The 15,712-nt window shown below is 43.5% G+C and overlaps 1 long non-coding RNA gene across 1 annotated transcript in view; it reads right to left on the reverse strand.

Moving 5' to 3' along the window:
- Window positions 1-398: 398 nt before the first annotated feature.
- The window catches only part of LOC128327600 (uncharacterized), a 32,297-nt gene continuing 16,983 nt past the window's right edge, over window positions 399-15,712 (reverse strand). Inside the window, exons 3-4 of the long non-coding RNA XR_008308700.1 lie at window positions 3,475-3,590; window positions 399-2,813 (exon numbers count right to left, since the gene is read on the reverse strand). This is a non-coding gene — a long non-coding RNA (uncharacterized LOC128327600). The remainder of the gene's footprint in view (window positions 2,814-3,474; window positions 3,591-15,712) is intronic.

The raw sequence follows: 15,712 nt of genomic DNA on the forward strand, positions 1-15,712 counted from the left end.
GGTGATTCTGGGCCAGTCACTTCTCTCTCAGCCTAACCTACTTCACAGGGTTGTTGTGAAGAGAAACCTAAGTATGGAGTACACTGCTCTGGGCTCTTTGGAGGAAGAGCAGGATATAAAATGTAAAAACAAAGACAAAACAGTGCTGGTTTTTTGAACCTGTTCAGAGGCCTGGAAAAGCGTATCTGAACAGGTTCATGCACATCCCTACTAATAAACGAGAGAGAAGTGTCAGGATTCTGCTGTAGTATTTCTCCTTCACACACACACACACACACACACACACACACACACACACACACACACACACACACGTATTTGTTGTACCATAATTGTTTGTTTTAATCTTCATAATTTGGAATGATTTGACATTTACAGCTTTTATTCCATATTGCACAGCTGAAACACCAAACATATTTTAATATGTATCTTTTAAAAATTACTGCTAGCAGTACAAGGTAAACACATCTGTTCTGATTAGCTACATTCCATGTTGTGTGTCAGAACAAAAAACTGTAAAAAAAAATCATTGGCTGTACTGTATTGTAAGATGTATGCATACTCATTTCAAAACTCAGAAAACCAAAAGGTTTAGATATTATAAACAAGAAACCATTTTTTTTTTTTTGGCCAGGCCAGTTTCTTTTAAACCCAACATATTTATAAGGGTGACCTGCTTTTTAAAAAGCTGTATATAAACTAGATAGCATGCATAGCAGCTCTGTTTAGAAAACAGCAAAGTACCATGTTAAAAAGTCTCTGTTTAGTCAGCCCACCCACTGAGAAAAAAAGTTGACATTTAAAAACAGGATATAGTGAACAGTTTGTACCATTGTGCCCAGTAAATCTGACAGCTCCCTGACGACATTTTACTGTAGCATGAGTACTAAGCTGTGAAGAGCTAAGCATCCTCAGCCCCACAGAGGATCTGATCCAATTTTCACATGTGAATTCTAAATTCACACTTAGCCAAGGATAACAGGACCTACACATGCAGGGTTTTTGTTTTTGTTTTGTTTTTAAACGAATCAAGGAAATAGATATTTTTCCACACAGCACATAATTTATCTTTGGAACTCACTGACATGGGATGTGGTATTGGTCACGAGTATAATGTGACATAAAGCACAAATATGTTTAGAAGACTGGGATATCAATGCTTATTGACTAGTCATGGACCCCAGAAGGAACACAGACTGAGCACTTAGCTAACAACTCAGCTCAGGATCTCCCAACAGTGCTCTTCCTTCCTCTCCCACTAAGGAGCCTTCCAGAATCCCTCACTCCCCTCACTGGGGTTCCTGGGCTCCATTTCCCTTCCTTTCCCAGTGGAATGCTGAAGCTCCCAGATTCCCTTCCCCCTGCAATGGGGCTTCTGGGTTCCTTTTTCCTTATCCCATCTGGTAGTGGTGCACCAGCTGCCACTCCCTTCCTCCAATCCAATCTCTGACTTCTCAAAGGTCAAGGGAAGGAAACAGAAGAGGAAGTTGGAGTGGCTCTGTATCCCAGTACTCTATTCTTTGTCTGCCTCTATATTCCCTCTTCCGCCCCTTCTTCCCTTGGCTTTTGAAAAGCCAGAGGTGAGGCTGGAGGAGGAACGTGGTGATGGCCGTTGCTCTGCCACCAGGTGAAGTTTGGCGGAGGTGGTAGGCAGGCTGAGGTAGCTAGCAGGCAGTCCTCCTCTGTTGTCAATCTGCCATCTTTTCTGCTCCCTTCTCTTGGGTGGGAGTGAAGGAGGAGGAGGATAAGGAGGAGGTGTTGGAGACAGCAGCAGTGGTTGGTATGTTACAGCCAAGAGAGATTTGGGGGAGGTGGTGGGTTGGCTGATGCAGCGAACAGGCAGTCTTCCTCCTCCACCAGTCTACCAACTGAGGCAGCTGCCTCACCCAGCCTCATTAGTTTGTAGTTGTGACAGTTGATACTTCCTGTGACCCCATTTCAGTGGGGTTTATGTGGGGGTTTTGCATCTATCAACAATGTGTTACAAATAATGGTCACTACCTGCCAGCCAATATTATTGAACATCCTTTGTGCATGGCAATGGGTTGGGGCTAGTTCTGGAGTCTCACACATGCCCCACTGAGAAGAATGGAGGTTGCTCAGCAGCATGGCTTGGTGTATGGTACCCACATTAGTACTTTCCCTGATGGAAATTGGTGGATGAAAAATGGCATATCTACTGGAGGAGATGGCTTGCTCCAGGAGCAGTGTATAAGAGGATGTTGTAAAAGGGCATTTTATTCCTGGCCCTCATCCAGTGCCTCCAAAATATCTTGTATGAATCGGTAAAGAAAAAGGAAAAAACCCTCCGGCAGCTAAACAGCAGTATTATCCAAATGTTATAAATGGGTAAGCTCCCAGTGAAATGTAGTAACTGTTATCCTGTATCTTTGTTAAATGTGGCCTTAAAAATATTTACTAAACTGTTAACCGCAAGACTAAACAAAAGCATCATGACCATTGCAAATCAAGATCAAGGCAATTTCATGCCAGGCAGAGAGGCAGCTGATTAATTTACGGAGAGTGCTACATATATTAGGAGAGGTGAGAGATGATGGCGATCTTCTTGCTGACTCCTTTCTGAGAAGCTGAACAGGCATCTGATGCTGTGGGATATATCTGCTGCTATTTGCAGTGTGTCTGCCGTGAGTTTTGTTTTGGATTAAAATTCAGAAACCTAATTAAAACAATTTACTTTCACCCATTCGCCTTAATCCTTATGAATAGCTTACTGTCTTCTCTGGTTATTTTCCTAAGAGGCACTTGAGAAGGATGTCCTTCTCTTCCTGTCCTTCTTCTCAGATTTGGAGCTCCTAAACAAATGAAAATATTCAGCATTGAGAAAGGATCTGCCATCCACCGAGCTTTAACTTCCAGTGTAGGCCTCATCCAAGTTTACATACAGTGGAAGATGTATCTGTGCTAGACTTACCTCAGGGGATTAATTGTGGTACAAAATGGAGAGCATTTCATTTAGAGACAAGTCTGAATGTTGTTCCTGAGCAATATTTGACCCAGCATTCAAAACAAGAGAATTTTGCTACACAAATAAGGTTCAATAACAAGAGCTGTGTTATAGAGATAGAAAAGATAAACATCAATAATAACTCCATTACCAGGAGGCAGCCCTTCTATGAGATAAAGTGGACACAAGGAGGGGGACAAGGGTACCATCCCAGGGGCCTCCCTGCTGCCACCACATTTCCTCATGCCACTAGGATACATGCCAATTGACATTATCTTGCTTTGTGGCATAGCCCAAGAGTGTTCATGTACGGCTTGCCTCAGCATCATGGTTTGAGAATGCTGAGCACCCTCCTACAAATGGAAAGGTGCCACATTGTCCTTTGCTGCCTTAGGCTGCCCCCACCATGATCAAAACTCCAAAGGCTTCAAATACCACCTTCTCAAAAATCATCCATCGGGATAATCTTTTATGCATTAAGGCATGTGGTCCTAAGCATGCTTACTTACCTGGATTTGTACGTATGTGGAGACACGGTCAAAACAGTCTGAGAAAATTCTCAGATGTTTCTTCTTGGGATGGACCCTGAAATTCTCTTCAAGTTTTGGTTTCTGCTTGAGGGCTCCTAAAATGAAAATATCAAATTTCACTTTTTTGAAAATGTTCACCATTCCTACTTGGAACTTGGAAGTATATTCCATAAAAATCATCAGAATTTATGACTATGTTTCACAATTTGTGAAACTAATTCCTAGTGACTATGTTTAGGATGTGTCCAGGTAAGATCAGAATGTGCAAATAATATATCCAAATAATAAATACATATTAAAATATATATTCATCTCCCACCCAGATTCTTCCAAATCATTTCCCCTTCAATTAATTTGCCCCAGAATATTCAAATCTATCTAGACCCCTCATGTTAATTTGCCATTCAGATCCCCACTCCCCACAAATGTCTTCCAAAAGTTTGCCCTCCAAACCCTTCCCAAAAGAAAACCCATATTTTTAGCACTCATGATATTATCACATCTGACAGGCCAGGTCAGCTCTCTTCCTGATTCAGCAACTGGGCAGCCAAACAGCAGTCAGGTCACCTACACACCTAGCCACCCATCCTGAGGTGGCCAGCCGCTGTGACTCGCACCTCTGTCACAATCTCTGCTTATCAAAGTGAAGAGTGTCTCTGCAGCACTCAATTCATGTCCATCAGGGCAGGCAAAATGCCTTTTGCAAAGCCAAATCATGCCTCACATAAAATGGATACAGGTGATGAGGTGGTTATTATATACTGGACTTTCAAGAGACATACCAAAGGCTCTTTGAAAAACTTCTACATTATGGAGATGAAAATGAGTTATCTTATGGTTAAAACCCAATAAGTAGAGTGTATAAACAAAGTGTGTCCACAATGAAGGGAATAAAAATGGAATGCCATGAGGATCTGATTTTGTGCAACTTAATGTATACATAACTGATCTGGAGTCAGAGGTGGAGGCCCAGTATAGACATAATGTGGAACCTGCTCTCCCATCTGCTTTCAGACAACAGGGAGAGCTGCCTCTCTGCAGTCAGTGAGACTGCAGAGAGGTGGGGGAGCTGGCTGTACAGGCTTCCTTCTTGACAGAAGGTCCCTTTTCGTTCTTAACTCTGGTTTGCCAAATTCAAACATGCGGCTTTGGAAGCAGGAGGTGAAGGGACCTCTGTATTCCTCTTTCATCTGAATTCAGTCATAGTGAGGCAGCCAAATTTGAAGATGACACTAAGGGCCAAACTAGATGTGATATCAGAGTTGAGTGAATGTAAGCTCTGCCCCCATTGCGGAATACTAAACTGCAAATTCAAATAAGGCTGCAGTCCTAAGTGTGCTTACTTGAAAGTTTTCCATCAACATCCATAGCACTTACTTCAGAGGATATATGCTCACAGTAGGAACAATCATATGAAATGTACCATTATTCCTCTTTCAAAAATCTAAAATGTAGGGCAAACATTTCCCACATAAGCACTTTGTCCCTTCTGACTCTCCGCTGCCACTTTTTTTCCTGGTGGTGACACTGCACCTTAATTCCTTTGTGCTTAAACATGTTTTATTGAGAATCACATCTACAAAATACCACATCATTACAACATCATAAATAAGAAATATTAAGAATATGTTCAGAATAACATGCAGGAACTTATGATAACTTGAGAAACGATTTAACAAAAACACAACAAACAAAAAGGAAATAAATATCTTGAAATAAATATAAAAAGTAGGGATGTGCAAAATGTTTCAGCTGGAAAAGGGCCGTTTTGAGTGTCTCATGCTTGAAACAAAATGCCCTTTAAATAAAGGGCCTGTTTCAAGCTTGGAAGAAAACTCAATTCAAAGTGTTTTGATATTTCAAGCACCATTTGGGAGGTCTGTTGTCCCCTTGCTGTTTGGTTTTCTGGCACTGGCTTCTGATTGGCTTGCGATCCAATGGGGGTTTGGGGGAACAACCTTCAATAGGACAACATCCAGTTCTATTTAAATTAATGGGACGTTAGTTATGACTAGGCATGCGCATGGAACCGGCCAGGCCACTTCAATTTGAATCCAAATTGGATTCAAACTGACCTGCTCTGGTCCAGTTCCAGTTCTGGTTGAACCAGACCTGGTCCATTTCAAGTGTCTTGAGGTCGAAACAAAACACCCTTTAAATAATGTCCTGGTCTAGTACAACTACTGGACTGGTTCGTGGGTCTACTTGTAAAGGGGAATCCAGTGAGGATTTCTCTTTATGAGTAAACGGCCAGAGGGGCTTAAGCACATAAGAACAGCCCTGCTGGATCAGGCCCAAGGCCCATCTAGTCCAGCATCCTGTTTCACACAGTGGCCCACCAGATGCTGCTGGAAGCCCACAGGCAGGAGTTGAGGGCATGCCCTCTCTCCTGCTGTTACTCCCCTGCAACTGGTACTTGGAGGCATCCTGCCTTTGAGGCTGGAGGTGGCCTATAGCCCTCCAACTAATAGCCAACGATAGACCTCTCCTCCATGAAGTTATCCAAACTCCTCTTAAAGCCATCCAGGTTGTTGGCTGTCACCATATCTTCTGGCAGAGAATTCCACAAGTTGATTATGCATTGTGTGAAAAAGTACTTCCGTTTGTTGGTCCTAGATTTCCTGGCAATCAATTTCATGGGATGACCCCTGGTTCTAGTGTTATGTGACAGGGAGAAGAATTTCTCTCTATCCACTTTCTCCGCACCATGCATGAATTTATAGACCTCTATCATGTCTCCCCGCAGTTGTCTTTTTTCTAACCTAAACAGCCCCAGGTGTTGTAGCCTTGCCTCATAAGAAAGGTGCTCTAGGCCCCTGATCATCTTGGTTGCCCTCTTCTGCACCTTTTCCAGTTCTTCAATGTCCTTTTTAAGATATGGTGACCAGAATTGTACACAGTACTCCAGGTCTGGTTGCACCATAGCTTTGTATAAGGGCATTATAATATCAGCAGTTTTATTTTCAATCTCCTTCCTAATGATCCCTAGCATGGAATTGGCCTTTTTCAAAGCTGCCGCACATTGAGCTGACACTCTCAACGAGCTGTCCACCATGACCCCAAGATCCCTCTCCTAGTCAGTCACCGACAGCTCAGATCCCATCAGTATATACCTGAAGTTGGGGTTTTTCATCCCAATGTTCATCACTTTACACTTACCAAAATAAAACTGCATTTGCCATTTTGTCGCCCACTCCCCCAGTTTGGAGAGATCCTTTTGGAGCTCCTCACAATCCATTTTGGATTTCACTACCCGAAAGAGTTTGGTATCATTTGCAAATTTGGCCACCTCGCTGCTCACCCCTACTTCTAGATCATTTATGAATAAATTAAAAAGCACCGGCCCCAGTACAGCTCCCTGGGGGACCCCACTTCTTACTTCCCTCCATTGTGAAAACTCTCCATTTATCCCTACCCTCCTGTTCCTATCTTTCAACCAGTTAGCAATCCACACATGTACTTGCCCCCTTATCCCATGACTGCTAATTTTCCTCGGGAGTCTTTGATGAGGAACTGTATCGAAAGCTTTTTGGAAGTCCATTTATACTATGTCAACTGGATCACCTTGATCCATACACTTGTTGACACTCTCAAAGAACTCCAAAAGGTTGGTGAGGCAAGATTTACCTTTGCGGAAGCCATGCTGGTTCATTCCCAGCAGAGCATATTCTTCTATGTGCTTTACAATTTTATCCTTGAGGTTGCTTTCCATCAATTTGCCTGGAACGGACGTTAAGCTAACCAGCCTGTAATTTCCTGGATTGCCCCTGGATCCCTTTTTGAAAATCGGTGTTACATTTTCTACTTTCCAGTCCTCTGGTACAGAGCCTGATTGCAGGGATAAGTTATATATTTTAGCAAGGAGGTTGACAATTTCACATTTGCGTTCTTTGAGGACTCTTGGATGGATGCCATCCAGCCCTGGTGATTTGCTAGTTTTCAGTTTTTTCAGACACTTCATTTCTTGTCACTTCTATCTGATGCAGTTCTTTAACTTCGACCCCCCAAAAAGCCTGGTTCAGGAACAGGTATATACTCAGTATCCTCTGCTGTGAAGACAGACACAAAGAACTCATTTAGCTTCTCTGCAACTTCCATATCCTCCTTAATAATCCCTTTCACTCCCTCATTGACTAATGGTCCAACCGCCTGCCTGGCAGGTTTCCTGCTTCTGATGTATTTAAAGAAGTTTTTGTTATTCCCCTTGATGCTTTTAGCTAAATGTTCCTCAAACTTTCTTTTCACCTCCCTTATTGTCACCTTGCATTTCTTTTGCCAGAGTTTGTGTTCCTTACTCTTCTCTATATTTGGACAGGCCTTCCAATTTCAGAAGGAAGTCTTCTTCCCTTTTATGGCTTCCTTGATGGTACCTGTTAGCCATGCTGGCATCCTCCTGGACTTAGTGGTACCCTTCCTCCTTTTGGGTATACAATCTAACTGGGCTTCTAGTCTTGTGGTTTTGAGTAAACACCATGCACTCTGGAGCGAAGTGACTCCTGATTTTCCCTTTCAGCTTTCTTTTGACTATACTTCTCATTTTGGAGAAGTTTCCTCTTCTGAAATTCAAAATTCCTGTGCTAGCCTTCCTTGGTGATTCTCTCTCCACGTGTATGCTGAATTTGATCGCACTATGGTCACTCTTCCATAAAGGGTCAATGACACTGACATCATGCACCAGGTCCTGGGTGCCACTCAGGATCAAGTCCAAGGTCTCCTTCTCTCTGGTTGGTTCCAGGACCAACTGTTCTAAGGCACAGTCATTCAGCGTATATAGAAATTTGACCTGTTTGTCATTACCCAACTGTGAATTTACCCAGTCTATGTGTGGGTAATTGAAGTCACCCATTATTACAGCCCTGCTTCTCCTTGATGCCTCCCTGATTTCCTGCTGCAATTCCTAGTCACTGTCAGTGTTTTGATCAGGAGGGTGATAGCACGTCCCCAGTAGTACATTCCTTTCAGGCCTTGTTGTCACCCACAGGGTTTCCGTGGAGGACTCAAGTCCACTTAGGTTTTCTAGCTTGTTAGACTCTATCCCTTCTTTAACATACAGTGCTACTCCACCTCCACCCTCCCTGTCCTTTCTATAGAGTTTATATCCAGGGATAACAATGTCCCACTGGTTCTCACTGCTCTACCATCTTTCTGTTATGCCTACTATATCTATTTCTGTGATAGCAACCAAGCACTCCAATTCACCCATCTTGGCTCGGAGGTTTCTGGCATTGGCATATAAGCACCTATATGCTGAATCTTTCACCTGGTTTCTGCTATCTTTCTTTTGACTCTTTGACCAGCTGGCACGGCCTTCTGTTTGCTCTTTATGTGGTTCTGCTCTGTCTCCTTCTGTTTTATTTGAATCCTTTGCACCCTCGCACTTTAAAGGATGGCATTGGCCGAACTGGATACTGCACAGCTCCTGTCAGTATGTCCCCAGGTGTTGTTTTAAAAGCTGCTCTGCAACCTTTTTGATTTTAAGTGCCAGCAGTCTGGTTCCATCTTGGTTCAAGTGCAGCCCGCTCCTTTTGTACAGGCCTTGCTTACCCCAAAATATATCCCAGTGCCTAACAAATCTAAACCCCTCCTCCCGGCACCAACGTCTCATCCACACATTGAAACCCCTCAGCTCTACCTGTCTCACTGTTCCTGCACGTGGAACATGTAGCATTTCTGAGAATGGGGATCCTGGACTTCAATACACTACCTATCAACCTAAATTTGGCTTCTAGGACCTCCCGACTACATTTCCCCACATCGCTGGTGCCGATGTGCACCACAACAGCTGTCTCTTCCCCAGCACTGCCTATCTAGATGCTGCGTGATGTCCGCAACCTTCGCACCAGGCAGACAAGTCACTGTGTGGTCAACACGCAGGTCACAAACCCATCTCTCTATACCTTTAATGATCAAATTACCCACTACAAGGAGGCCCCCACCCCCCGGAGGAGTATCCCCTGTGCGAGAGGATATAGGCTCATCTTCTACGTAAGGGGTGCCTTCTAAAGGAGCATTTCCCTCTTCCTCAGATCGATGTCCTCCTTGCCCAAGTACTTCATTCTCCCTGACAGCAGAGGAGCTATCAGCCCTGGAGTGGGATGCCTCTACCACGTCCCTGAAGGTCTCATCTGCATGTCTCTCTGAGCTTCTCCAGATCTGCCATCTTGGTCTCAAGGGAATGAACTTGTTCCTTGAGAGCCAGGAGCTCCTTGCACCGAGCACATATTCATGACTTCTGCCCATGGGGAAAATAGTCATACATGCGACACTCTGTGCAATACACTGGGGAGTGCCCCCTCCCCTGCTGACTTTCTATTTCCATACTGGTTTTGTTGGCTGTTTACAGTATTTAGAGATAGTTTATTAGAAGGATAAGTCTCAGCTGTAATGCTCAGCTATTTAACTGTGCAAACAGTCTTTCCCAAGAATATGAGGAAAGGATTTGTACTTACCTTCTCTTCTACACTGGGCTCCTTGTGATCACAGGGGCTTGTTCCAGGCTCCCCCGCACACTTCCCGCTAAACTCCCACAAAACTCTCATGTCCTGTTTTCTATCCCTGTTCGCTATGCTCTCGGGCCTTTGCCTCTTATGTAGAGAGTAGTCTTCAAACTGAGACACAGGATGTGGGTCAAAGGATTGTCAAAGGAATGTTGGGCCTCCCCCAGCCCTAGCTGACTTCATCCCCTCCAGGCAGGGACAAACAAAAACACTGGAGTTTGCTAGCCCTGGCAAATGCTAGCTCTGGCAAATAACACACACAGACTAGGACTTATCTCTTAAAGAGAAACCAGCCCTTCGAAATCTCCCCGCCTCCTGTTAGTTAGTTTGAAGGTGGGGGAAGGCTAGATGTTGTTCTGTTTAGCAAAGCTTTCTCACCCCCTCAAGCTGCTTCTGCTCTTCCCAGAGTAGGCTTCAAACTCATTTCCAATAGGCTTCCCTATCGCTAGGCTTCCCTACCACTCATAGAGGCCAATAGGCTTCCCTACTGCTAAAGGGGTTGAGAGGGGCGTTAGGGATACTTACCTTACGCAGCAGTGGTGGGGGCAGCAGAGGTTCTCCATGACCCCTGCCGGCCTCCTCCAGAATAGCCCGCGCCAACTGCAGCCCAGTTCAGGCCTCTGCGCACATGCAGAGGCAGTTTTAGAGAGGTCATAAAATGACTTCACTTCAGTGACCTCACTAAAATTGCCTCCTTGTGTCTGTGGAGGCCTGAACCAGGCCACAGCTGGCCCAGGCTACTCTGGAGGAGGCCAGCGGAGATGGGGGGAATCTGCCACCACCATCACCACCACTGCCGCTTAAGGTAAGCACCCCTGACTCCCCTCCCACTCCCTTTAGCAGTAACCCCCCTGGACATTTACTCATAAAGGGGAATCCTCACTGCATTCCTCTTTATGAGTAGATTCCCAAACTGGTCCGAACCAGTCCGGTTTGAACTCAGACCAGCTCCCCTTTTGAGGAACTTTCCCGGTTCAAATCAAACCAGGGTTCAAACCAGACTGGTTCACACACCCTAGTACGACTAACTTGTCTCATAGATTTCAGTGGTGCTTAAGTATGACTATTGTGGATGTTCCTAGTTGTTTTGTTCTAACTTATAATACCTCCCAAGCATGGCAGCAAAGTCGTTTCCAAAGTTTGTAACTTTTCAGCCATGGGCTCGGAGTATGACGCTTAGATGTAATAATAATGTTTGCTGTTGCTAATAGGTCCCAAAGAAGACACTGATGTTCACTTTCTATAGAGTTGTCCAGATATCCCAATAGTATGTACATTGGATTAAACTGAATGTCATAATTAACCATTAGCTTAATCACATGGGCTATTGTTTTCAAGTACACTTGTATTTTGGGGCACTCTCACCAAACATCTATGCAGGTTTAATAGAGTTCTTTACTATTTGTATAGATTTTGTTCAGTTTGTTAGCAGTAAATCATTATTCTTTAAGTTTAATACAAGGTGAAGCTGTAGAACCTTGGGGGTGGGGGATCCTATCAAAAGTGCCTTCAAATTACATCACTGTTTTCCATTTGGTCCTGAAATTGTTCCCAAATTGATTTTCTAATTCAAGCAGTTCAGAATACATGTTGATGACAATCCATTTGCTGACTTAGTACTCACAATAATAGATTCAAATGTAGTTGGGGTCGTTTTTACCTCCCCATCTCTTAAATTAGACAGCAAGTAATTCCTCATTTTAAAATATTGGAATCAATAGCTGTTTTCATTTTATATCATTAAGGCACAACTTCCTCCTTGTACCATGTATTTATATCTAATTATGCCACAAGCAAGCAATTTTGTCTTATATCCTGACAATATAGGTTAACATAAAATAGGTTCACAGAAAATGCTAGGATAGATACTCAAGTGATTCTAAGATGAAATTTTGCACTGTAAAATACCATAATTTATTCTTCTCCACATGCATCTATTAACTTTGAAGCAGTGAGCATAATAATATGTAATACTTGGTACATTGGTACATTCAATGTTCCTTTTTAAAAATATGGCTTCTGCATTATAACCATTGGAACCCTTCCTAGTTTCCCTCCCCATACAAAATTCATCAAAATGTTTGCCAATTCCTTAGTGTTACTAAAGAAAATAATATGGAAACATTCTCAAAAATAAACAGAAACCTTGGAAAGGTGTTCATCTAAGATGTTGCCTATCCATGTTATATTCAACATTGGCCTTACTTTTACAGATCTGACATTATTTGAGTTGCAGTGCTGTTTCTCTTTCCCTTCTTGTGAGTTACTGAGTGGGAAAGCAGTGGTGGTGATTGATTATAGGTTGTGTTGTGTCACACAAATTGTATAATTAAGCCAATATAATTTGGATTTGGGCTTGTGAGGCACAGGGTTGATTCTACATTTAGCCTGGGTTTTACTGACTGGAACTTAGCAAGTAACTATGGGAATATCTACACCACAGACATGTACCAGTTTTTAACAGTTTGTTATGCTTTCTTTTGTAGACACCTAGGAAATGTAGTTTTGTGAGGGTGCAGATAATTCTTGGGGAGGGTTCAGACAACCTGCAGCAAGTCCGACTGGCACAAACCTCCACCAATGAGCATCCCCGGAACAAGTCTCAACTTTCTCTCTAATTGTGTTGTGCGAACCCACCAATGTATGGTTCCCAAGCTGCACTTCCCTCCACTACTTGCATCTGTAACCTAGATTTGAAGATGGGTGGTGGATGTTGGGTTGTGGAGGGAAGTGTGACTTGGGAACTGGACATTGGTGAGTTCAGATGACACCATTTGAGTGGTAGCTGCAGCTTGTAGCAGGAGTGCACACTTGTGAGAACTGGAGGTTCACAACACCTGGACTTGCTGCGGATTGTCTGAACCCTCTCACTGTAAAAAATCCAAACCCCTGCCACCTACAGATTGACAATTCCTACAGTCCTCTAAACAAAGGGGGAAACTATTTAGTCAGTTCATGTCTGTGTAGAAATTCCCTGTGTTACAGAGCCAAACTAGATGAGACCATCTCTTTCCATTATTACAAAGAACAGGGGTGATGGTAAGGATTCAGACTGGTATCATGGGGGTGATGGAGAAGTTACCTTTCCCTTCCATGCTGTTTTCCTCATGAAAATTGCTCCCTGAAAGCTGCAGTTTGCAGTTTGTACACATAACTTTCCCTTAATGACCCAAATAGAAGTTTAGGGGGGCAATTTTCACAAGAAGAATGGTGTAGGAGGGGGAAATTAACCCCTTCCCACCATGCTGTGGCCCTTTTGCACACAGAACCATTGGAAACTTCCTTATACTGAGTCAGACCATTGGTTCATCTAGCTCAGTATTGTCTACACTGACTGGCAACAGCTCAGCCAGGTTTCAGGCAAGAGTCTTCCCCAGCCCTACCTGGAGATGCTAGGAATTGAACCTGGGACCTTCTACATGCCAAGCAGATGCTCTACCACTGAGCCATGGCCCTATCCTCGTCATTTAACTTAAGATCTCTTACTTCCTGGGCATTCACCCATCCAGGCACTGACCAGACCCAGACCTGGTCAGTTTAGATATGTAGCAAGGTGGCTATGTCATGTTCCTTCGGACTATGCCCTGGGACCATCTTGAGCCCTCAGCACCTGTCTTTTGCCAAAATTTAAAAAGACGGAAGATCTGGTTGCAGATCTCTATCACCTTACCTAGTTTTTGACTTTCCTTCTCAATCCCATTAATCCTTACAAAAATCTTGTGAGGTTCTGACTGTTAAACACTTCATTTTTACACACGAAAAATATGAGCAATCAATACTGTTCACACCATTTTAGATTTAGAATTGAGCAGCCACTTCTATTTGTCCTTGGCAAAGCCTCGGTGCTCAAGATTGCCAAGCCAGTGCATACAAAGCCTGGCCTACAAATAAGCAAACGAGACAGCTGACTGGACTGTTCTGACACATTCACAGGTCCCATGCATGTCAGAGTCTGTCATCAACTTTCAAAGCATGAACAGTAGGATTTCCAAATTGTAGGAAAAATAAGGCTTATTCTTGTCTTTCAGTGAAACAGAGAAAATTGGATGCTGATGAGAGGAACAGCATTCAAACACCTGAAACTGGGAAGAAAATTAATAGAAAACCCACAGGGTGAAAAATTAATGCTTACTCTTAAAAAAAAAAAGACATTTTGACTAATGGTTAAAATCCTCGTCTTTCTACTCAAAGGACATATCTATGTGTTCAACCCTCTGCCCTGTTCTGCACTAGTAGGGAGATATCAAAAGGGTCATGATTATTCAACTTACTGACGTCTTTCACAGTAAGAAGAATTTACCCAACTCTCTGTGCAGCACAATCCCACTGCTGTTTACTTACTACACAAAGATGGCTTTTCTACATAGAACAACTTATTGCCTATTGGAAAAATACATGGGGTTGTGTGTAGTGGAGGGACTTGTTCTCCGTTCACTTGCCACTGCAGGATCCCCTCTGAGATCATTGCCATTTGACATCATAACCTTCATCTGAGACCACCCACATATGTCTCAAGCTAAGAGTAAATTTATCCAACTCAAAAGAATTTCCATCAAATTGAAGTTCACTTTTTGGCCCAGAAACAGGATTTCAATTGGCCTGAATAGGCACAGAGCAGTGGGTTGTTGCTTATTTGTATATTCAATGGTTTTAGCAAACGCTCGGTAGGCAAGGAAGGTTCTTGCAGCATGCTAGTTTATGAACTTTCTCAGCCACAGTCACCCTGAATAAAGTTTAGTCTGATCCAAGGTTTACAAATGCTTAGCCCAAGAATTTGTGTAATAATGATGGTTCAGCTTAGAAACATATGATATGAAATAACAGTAAAGAAGAGGACTTTTAAGCATGTGGAAAGTGTCTTTCTCTCCATATTGTGTAATAAGCATGATCTACATGTTCCAAACTCATTGTTCAGCATAGCAGGCAGTAACACATTAGGAACCATTGTGCAAATTATACCTGTTGAGTAACCATAACTACATTATGCACCTATCTAGGATTAGAGAGGGAAGGACTTCCGTGACAAAGATTAAACTGTGAACAGACGCAAAAGAGGATGGGCTCATTTTTTCTGTGTGAAAGAGAGAATGTTGACATGTCTAGGTTGCTATTCAGCTGATCTTGCTGAACTTCTCTTTCCTGGGCGGTTTCCAGATTACATGCTGCAACAGTTCGCAATGTGTCCGTTCATTGTGCTTCTGTACTGCATGCGTTCAGACATCACTGACAGTAAGGTGCTGTCCATATTTCTCATGCCCTATTTCGGGTTTTATTGCTGTGCTGCAGCAGTACAATGTTGCATCTGCGTTGCAGGAATGTAGCAGTATTTTTCTGTTGTAGGAGGGTTGTAACGATGTTTCCGCAGTGTAAGTGGCATGGTGTGGGAGGTTCATTCAGTGAGGCGGGGGCGGCATCTGTCCATATTGCCCTTTCCTGCTTTGATTTTATTTTTGATTTTATCTTTTCTTATTTGTTCTTATTTTTCATTGTGCAAAAGGGGAGCAGCCGGCAGCCACCCCTCCTCACTGCCCTCTGGAGTGCTCCCCCTCCTGCCTCCCCAGGGCTCAGGCAGCGGCTGTTCTGAGCTCACTGCAAGTGAAGGCAGTGGTGGTGGCTCTTTGCAAGGGGGCTCCAAGAGGCTCTGCCTGGGCTTGCTTTGCTCACCACTTGGTGGGGGGGGGTGCAAAGCAAGGGGGGGAAGCTGCCTCGACTCCTGTGCC

The sequence above is a fragment of the Hemicordylus capensis genome, chromosome 5 (genome assembly GCF_027244095.1).
Source record: "Hemicordylus capensis ecotype Gifberg chromosome 5, rHemCap1.1.pri, whole genome shotgun sequence".
Taxonomy (NCBI): Eukaryota; Metazoa; Chordata; class Lepidosauria; order Squamata; family Cordylidae; genus Hemicordylus; species Hemicordylus capensis.